A 9,090-nucleotide genomic window follows, 5' to 3' on the forward strand; every position below is an offset into this window, starting at 1 on the left:
AATTTTAAATCCTACCTTAAAGGTGGAACATCTCATAAATTCGGTTGATCTATCTTGGAACACAGACTTGCTTAACGCATATTTTCATCCTGAAAATGTAAAAATTATCAAAGGTTTGGCGATTAGTCGGTGTCAACGACCAGACTCATACGGTTGGAATTTTACTTCCATGGGTCTTTACACGGTTAAGTCTGGATATATTACAGAATCACAGAGCCCAAATAAGGGACAAAGACTAGAATTTTATGGTCAGATACAAAACCATTGCTGGCACATGCATGGAAACTGAAATGCTCACCAAAATTGAGGAATATTGTATGGCAAATTATATCAGGTTTTTACCGGTTACAAAAAACTTATGGTCTCGTTGGATAGGATGTGATATAACCTGTAGTATATGTGGTGCGGAAGAGAAATCTATTAATCATGTAGTATTTGAATTCCCAATTTCTTACAAACATAGGCCTTATCGAAGATTCTGTCCAATTCGGGATCTTTCCATCGGCTTCGATATTCTCAAATGTGGATTACTTTTTTGGAGACTCCCGAAGAAATATGACTTTAGTTATTTCCTCTGGGTTATGTGATATATATGAGAAAATCTTAATGATAAGATTCATAAGTGTGGGAACCGAAATTCACACTGTCGATTTCCGTTTAAATAAGGAAACTAGGAAAACCCTAATTTCCCAGAGGACCCGGATATCTGCTAATTACCACACGTCAAGCAATCAGAACACGAGAATAACAACGATAACAATAAGAAATCGAAAAGAGAGCAAAGTAGATCTTATTCCGAATCTGCGTATGAGCGTTACAACAAGGTATAAGCCTGGGCTCGAGAGCTGTCGGCGAGATTCCTAGTTCTAGCAACCCTAAGACGGCTAAACCTAATTGAGTCGCAGCTCGAAATAACAAAAACGGAAAATTGCCTAAATTGCTCTAAGTGCTAAGTTTGCTCTGAAAAAGTTCTCCCTCTTGCTCCTCGCCTAGGACTCCTTATATACTAGCTCCAAGGTCGGTTTACGCTTTTACTCTTCTGCCCTTAAGCCGTCATAGCATAAAAATGGAGATATTCCATTTTTCCCGATCTTCACAATTATCTTCAAAACTTCCGTATTTATCCGCGGAAACTTGACATTTACCCTTCCTCGTGGGCCAAGCGTGAACCATGCTGTGGTTCACGGGCTTTTGGTTAGGAAAAATCACAGGATGGGCCTCGAGTCGTGTTTTAGGTCCCTTTGGGCCATCTTCCGACTCGACACGTTTACTACGAGTTTTCCGCGGTTTCTAATCCGCGAAGTTTTATCGATGAATTAGAATAGCGGGAAACATGGACTGAGCTTACTACGGTCTTCGGGAGATAGCATTCGAAGGTTTGACGAGAATGCAAGGACTGGTGTCGTATCGATGTTCGGAAAGGTTCAATCGCTACACAGCGACCGAACTTTGGCTCGAGCCCGGTCGCTACGTAGCGACCGAGCGAGACGAGTGCTCGGTCGCTACGTAGCGACCGAGCTTTGGCTCGAGCTCGGTCGCTACGTAGCGACATAGTGGGACGATCGCTCGGTCGCTACGTAGCGACCGAGCTTTGGCTCGAGCTCGGTCGCTACGTAGCGACCGAGCTTCGCTCGGGTTTGGTTGCTGCATAGCGACCGGACGGCGTGTATGCGTGGTGACCGAGCTTGGTTTGTTCGGTTTGAATCCCAAAGGATACTTCTTCGTAAAAACTTCTTATTGGTTATTTTTACGAAAATTACATCTCTTCTTTTACTATCTCTTTCGGAAATACGATCTCCGAGGATTTTCGGGTGGTAATTCTGTCGTAACCGTTTTTGACCCCAACAGTTAGCCCCCCAGCCCGTTAGGATCATGCATCATAGGATCCTAGCGTGCGGTTAGGCATGTTTGGCAAGTTAGGCGTGATGGATGGAATTAATATCCGAAAGTCCGAGCTTGAATAGTAAATCCTCATGCATTATAAGAAGGGAGGTAACTTGTTCCATAATTTTTTCACTTTCTTGTTTTTCTCAAAGATCTTTCTTAAAAAAAAAACTTTCTATCTTTCTCTCCACCCTTTTTCTCTATTCTCTCAAGAGAAGTGTAAAGATGTCGAGCAAGAAAAAGATTGCGAGAAAAGGGTCTTCGTCCGCGAGTCCTTATGAAGAGCTCGTCGTTCCGAAGATGGAGTTCGTGCCTCACTCGGTGCATCCTGCCGAGAACGAGGCATGGTGGGTTGCTCATTATGGCTCGTTGACCCCTCCCAAGGAGAAGCCGTTCCCGGTCCTGGTCCATCGTGGAGTCGAGGAAGAGGATGCAAGAAGGACTACTGACGAGTTTCTCGCAACGATGCGATCGTTCTACCACATCCCGGATGCTGTGGAGTTCCGGGTTCCCTGCCGCGGGAATGTGCTAACAGCCCCCGGAGGGTTACTTTACTTGCTATGAGGCGTTCGTAGTGCGTTGTCGCCTATGGTTCCCCATACCCGAAATTCTCGTCCGAGTGTTGGATCGTTTCGAAGTTGCGATAAGTCAGTTGACTCCCCTTGCCATTCAGCATCTTATTGGGATCCTGATCCTAAGCTACGAGCATGGCCTTTCCCTTTCCGTCGATCATTATGAAGCGCTTTTGAGGCTTCAACTTGTCAGGGGTACGGATAAGCATAGGTTGGTCCCTCGGAAATTTATGTCAGTGGTTAAGAAGTTTATTTCGAACTTCAACTCGTGGAAGAAGTTCTTTTTCTTTGTTCGTATAGACGCTGCATCCGTCGAAGAGAGTTGCATTCCACTGTTCCGGAGGTTGCCGAATGATCGTCCCTTCATCAACCCTTTGCTCCGTTCCCCGAGGACATCATTTCGGTGAGGGATCTTCTCAGGAATGGTCCCTTCTTCTGGACTTCTTTTACGCCGAAGAGGGTTCGGAAGGCACTGAGATTCGTGCAACCCGGTCCTGCTTTGGATGCGGACACGGGAAGCGACTCCGAACCCGACGACCAGAATCCCGTCGAAGCTCCAACAGCTGTGCCGGAGTCGAGCTCTTGGAAGGGAAAAGATGTCGATCTTGGCGACATAGAGTTTTCGATGGATGACTCTATGCTTCCAGGATGGGATCCGAACCTTGCTTACGGCGACGGGAGCGGTTCGAGCGAGGCCCTATTCCGGATTTCGATGATTTCTTTGCTGGCTGCCATCGGGTTTCGATGCTCCTCCTCCTACGAAAGAATCGGCGAGGCCGAGAGTCGTTGCGGAAGGATCTCGCATCATCAATGGGGTTAGTTTTTTGAGAATTTTTTGGTGATTGTCTATGTATATTGTTATAACATGCCAATCGATTTTGCAGGGCCTGAGCTTGCTGGGCTCGGCCATTGAGGCGGGCCATAGAGAAGCCATGGTCTACCGCTTCAAAGCGGAGAAAGCGGAGCGGGATCTCGCTCGCGTGCAAGGCGAGATGCTGGAGCGAGAGGCGCAACTTACTCGTGATCATGCGCGGGCTGTTCGTAAAGCGGAGAGGAAAGGCAAAGAGAAATCGTCGAGGTGATGAAGACTCGTGCATCTCAATTCCAGGTTGAGTATGGGAACCTCAAGAATGCCTTTACCTCGGTGGGTGACTTTCGCGAGTGCCGCGGTTCGGTCGGAAGTCTTTGGAGGACGCGAGCCGATGACTATGTGTTTGAAGAGGAAATGAGCTTGATGAAGAGTGGGATGAGTGAACGTGCCCATGCTGAGGCGCTTATCCCTCCGATTGACGAGAGGATTCAAGGGTTCTGGGATTCCATCCCGGTTTCCCCTGATACCAGAGGAGTTCCGACCGGGTTTCCCGATGGTGGCGAGGAAGTGGATCGTCCCGCGGATGCGTTCGGTGCTTCGTTGTCCGGGGACTTTGACTTTGGATTATGAGGGATGGATTAGTTATCCTTTTATCTGTTTTCGGCCAAGTGTGGCCCTTTGAATTTGGATTTGTTTAGGCCTAGATGGCCGTATTTGTATTTACCGGGACTGGCCGTTGGTGGCTTTGAATCCCTTGCCGCTTTACGCGGTTTATTTATATGATAAATGTTTTGTTTCGAGTTTTCCTGAGTAGGGTTGAAGTAAATACGAGTTGTCGTCTCGTATTTAGTTCTGATTAGACGTTCAATCTGTTGGTTCGTTCGTGATTTTCGTAAAAATTTACTTATCTTTACGATTTTCGAGAACATTGAGATACGAACGGAGAGACATGGTTTAGGATCTCGTATCTTTTAGATATCATGCCTTGAGATGTTTGAGACCAGAGCGTTGGGTTTAGGGCAAGACCTAGGTTTACTTTCGGTTAAGGTTTGTGCGGTGACTAGCCGGCTATCGTTTTTCCTGTTGCGATTTCTTCCTGACTCGCACCGATTTAAAGTCCGCGATATGTTCTCGGCTTATATGACTTGTATGGTACGAATCGAGCATCTTCTCAGAATCAACTGGAAGTGCTAAACCAAAATTTCGGATTTTTGTTGTAGCGCGCTTTTGTCCTTGTGCTGGACGTTTTTAAAGATCAAAAGAGTGATCGGATTGCGTTTGTTTAAGACGGCTGGCGTGTTCGTCGGGGCCAATCGACGAACGGGGTGTAAGGTTTTTGGTGGTCGCGTTCGGACAATTTGTTAGCATTGTCCTCGAATTTTAACTTTTGCGACGTCTCGCAGTTATTTCGAGGATTATACGTGTATTTTTGCGTGTTTGAAAGATGATAATCTTTACGATTTTTGGGCCGGAAGGGGCCGCAGACAAGAGTCTTAACGTTTTCAGGCGTGTCCTGAAAGTTTCTTTTGTGTTTTACTGAAGCGTAAACGTTTTCGATAAAAAGGACAACGTATATTGTAGTAAAAGTTTTTGAAGTTTCTAAAAACTCGATTACAATAATGAAGATTTTTCTAAGTGGGAGTATACGAGTATACGCACCCACTCCCCCCCCCCTTTTTAGAGAGGGGGATAGCTGAACTCGTCTTTTGACGAGCTGCCTACGTACCCCTTTCGAGGATCAAGCCATCTCGTAGTTCTGTTTCATGCCGCGAGTGTTCTTACTCGGCGGTAGATGTCGCGATGTCCGCCTTGACCGTGTCGATCGTGGCTGGGTCGACGCTATTTTCCGGATGTTCCGGTTGAGTTGTCGCGTGGGCTTCGGATTTATGTCGAGCTTCGACGTCCGATGCGTTTGCGTTGATAGACGATTTTACTTCGTCTTCTCCCGGGGCGCTTTTGGCTGAAGATCGATCTATCTTCGCGCGTTGCCGTTTGCGGAAGCCGTGATTTGCCTTAACTTATGCTCCGCGAGGAAGCATAGTCGCGACTGTTTTTGGCATCCCCAGATGGCCGCGACTCCGCTCGGCGTTGGGAACTTGAGACCCAGGTGGTAGGTTGACGGAACTGCCTGCATGGCGTTGAGCCATGGGGTTCCCATGATCACGTTGTAGATAGCGGGATGATCGACTACCGCGAATTCGACGATTTTCGTGATCTCCTTGGCCATGACTGGCAATTGGATTGATCCGAGAGTCATCGACACTTCGCCTGAAAAACCCGTGAGTGGTTTTGGCGTCGGAATTACTTCTCCGAGTTCGATACTCATCCGCTTGAGAGTGTCGCGGAAGATTACGTTGACCGTGCTTCCCGTGTCGACGAGTACCCTTCCGACTTCTAAATCTCGTATGACGAGATCTATGACGAGCGGGTCGCAGTGAGGTTGGTCGATACCGCCGGCTTCTTCCTCTGTGAAGGTGATCGAGCAACTTTGGCCGTCTCGAGGAGGAGACCATGTAGGCCAATTTGCACTTGATTCTGCCTTCCGTTGGTAAGCCTTGATGGCCGACACGGTATCGCCGCAGTATTGTGATCCTCCGATGATCATATTGACTCTGCGACGATTGTTATCGTTCCCTTTGTCATCCGGCCTCCTACCGCGTTTATCCCCAGGTTGGTTTCGTTGAGGGGATTTTTCAGCGGGCGGATTTCTATCTGAAGGCTCTCCACGGAGTAGCTTCCGGCGGCGCCAGTCTTGCTCCCAAGACTTTGCAATTGGTCGTGGAGTGTCCTCGGGATTGGTGGAACTCGCAGAAGGTGTTTTCGTCATACCCTTGATTGCGAGTCCATGTGTTGCCCGTGGTCCGGCCTTGATCCGAATTGATCGCATAGTTATGCGCCCCTTGGAGATCTTCCCCCTCGTGATGGACGTACTTGTCGTTACGAGAGTTCTTCTTTTTCCCTTCGGATCTGCGTCTTTCGAGGATGGTCTTGCCGGCTTATGTTTTTGCGATAAGACTTTAGTTTCTTCCTCGACTATGATGTAGTCCGTTGCTTTGTGGAGGGCGTCCTGGATCGTTCGCGGTTTGTCGAGAGTTATCCATTTTCTGAATTTCGACTTGTACCAGAGCGTCTTTCTCAGCGCGTCGATGGCCACTTTGTCGCTTATCCCGCTGACCCTGGACATTATCAGCTTGAACCGACTGATAAACTCGCGGAGGGGTTCGTCTTCCCTCTGGGAGAGACTCCAGAGGTCAACATCGGAGGTTTCCCTGTCTATGAATACAGAGTACTGTTTGAGAAATTCCGATGCGAGCTGTCGAAAACTCCCGATGGTGTTGCGACGAAGGCGTGCGAACCATTCGAGCGCTGCTCCTCAAGAGATTTTCGACGAACAGGCGGCAATAGCCGGCATCTTTTCGCCGTCCTTCAGTCTTGCTCTTCCCATCGCGATGTGGAAAGCCTGAAGGTGCGCTTTTGGATCGGCCGTACCATCGTACTTCGGTACTTTGATCTTTCCCGGATCGGACACCCTCATGTCCGAAATGCGACTGGTAAAGGGGGTTTTCGAGCTCCTTCCAGCAGTCGATCGATCTCGGGGGCAGCACTAGTAGCATGATGGATTTGAGACTTTACGGCTCTCACTTCTGCCGCAGTCTTAGTGATGTAGTCGCGAAGATCGCGGATATCCGATGTCTCGTCAGTGGATTTCCGAGCCTGTCGGCGTTTACTGCGAGTGAGCTCGGTTTGCCTTTCGGCCAGCTCCTCTTGTTCGTTCCAATAGGCGACTTCTTCTTCTTCCGTCATTGGTTTTTCGAACGGGGAGCCTTCCCGAGCGGATCGGCTTCTGGTCCTTCTTGGATGTCTGTCGACATCCTCGTCGGTGTCGTTGGAGACATCGCTAGGATCCAGGTCAATGTGTTCGGCTTCGTTATCCTCCGAGTCCTTTGCAGGGGGCGGAAGATTTCAGGGTTCCCCTTTTCGACGGGAGATTTCTCGCTAGGGTTTTGACCGGAAGGTCGTTCCCGCGCGAGTCCTGCTCTATCGAGTGGGGTGGCGAAGTCGAGCCTCTTCCCGCGGATTTTGGTGGTTCCGCGGGGACGGATAGCTTGGGTCCTTGCCGTTAAGGTTTCAACCTGTTTGGTCAAGGTATTCACGAGCTTATCCTGTTCTTCCGACCTTTTCTCATAGGTGGCGAACATCTTTTTGAACTCCTCGAGCGTCGCGGCGTTGGCTTGCGCGTTGGCCGCGGATACGTCCGCTACTGGAGTGTGGAGATCGGTGCCGCTGCCTCCATTAAGAGGAGTTTGCACGTTATCCGCGTCGTTGGTTGACATGTCAGATTGTGTGTGGCTTTTGCGGGTTAGATTGATCCGTAAGTCCCCCTCCTTCTAGCGCCAAACTGTGGGAACCGAAATTCACACTGTCGATTTCCGTTTAAATAAGGAAACTAGGAAAACCCTAATTTCCCAGAGGACCCGGATATCTGTTAATTACCACACGTCAAGCAATCAGAACACGAGAATAACAACGATAAAAATAAGAAATCGAAAAGAGAGCAAAGTAGATCTTATTCCGAATCTGCGTATGAGCGTTACAACAAGGTATAAGCCTGGGCTCGAGAGCTGTCGGCGAGATTCCTAGTTCTAGCAACCCTAAGACGGCTAAACCTAATTGAGTCGCAGCTCGAAATAACAAAAACGGAAAATTGCCTAAATTGCTCTAAGTGCTAAGTTTGCTCTGAAAAAGTTCTCCCTCTGCTCCTCGCCTAGGACTCCTTATATACTAGCTCCAAGGTCGGTTTACGCTTTTACTCTTCTGCTTTAAGCCGTCATAGCATAAAAATGGAGATATTCCATTTTTCCCGATCTTCACAATTATCTTCAAAACTTCCGTATTTATCCGCGGAAACTTGACATTTATCCTTCCTCGTGGGCCAAGCGTGAACCATGCTGTGGTTCACGGGCTTTTGGTTAGGAAAAATCGTAGGATGGGCCTCGAGTCGTGTTTTAGGTCCCTTTGGGCCGTCTTCCGACTCGACACGTTTACTACGAGTTTTCCGCGGTTTCTAATCCGCGAAGTTTGATCGATGAATTAGAATAGCGGGAAACATGGACTGAGCTTGCTACGGTCTTCGGGAGATAGCATTCGAAGGTTTGACGAGAATGCAAGGACTGGTGTCGTATCGATGTTCGGAAAGGTTCAATCGCTACACAGCGACCGAACTTTGGCTCGAGCCGGTCGCTACGTAGCGAGGACGAGTGCTCGGTCGCTACGTAGCGACCGAGCTTTGGCTCGAGCTCGGTCGCTACGTAGCGACCGAGCTGGCCGAGCTCGGTCGCTACGTAGCGACCGAGCGGGACGAGCTCGCTCGGTCGCTACGTAGCGACCGAGCTTTGGCTCGAGCTCGGTCGCTACGTAGCGACCGAGCGGGACGATCGCTCGGTCGCTACGTAGCGACCGAGCTTGGCTGAGCTCGGTCGCTACGTAGCGACCGAGCGGGACGATCGCTCGGTCGCTACGTAGCGACCGAGCTTTGGCTCGAGCTCGGTCGCTACGTAGCGACCGAGCGGGACGATCGCTCGGTCGCTACGTAGCGACCGAGCTTTGGCTCGGGTTTGGTTGCTGCATAGCGACCGACGGCGTGTATGCGGGTGACCGAGCTTGGTTTGTTCGGTTTGAATCCCAAAGGATACTTCTTCGTAAAAACTCGTTGGTTATTATTTTTACGAAAATTACATCTCTTCTTTTACTATCTCTTTCGGAAATACGATCTCCGAGGATTTTCGGGTGGTAATTCCGTCGTAACCGTTTTTGACCCCAACA

The sequence above is a fragment of the Brassica rapa genome, chromosome A04 (genome assembly GCF_000309985.2).
Source record: "Brassica rapa cultivar Chiifu-401-42 chromosome A04, CAAS_Brap_v3.01, whole genome shotgun sequence".
Classification (NCBI taxonomy): Eukaryota; Viridiplantae; Streptophyta; class Magnoliopsida; order Brassicales; family Brassicaceae; genus Brassica; species Brassica rapa.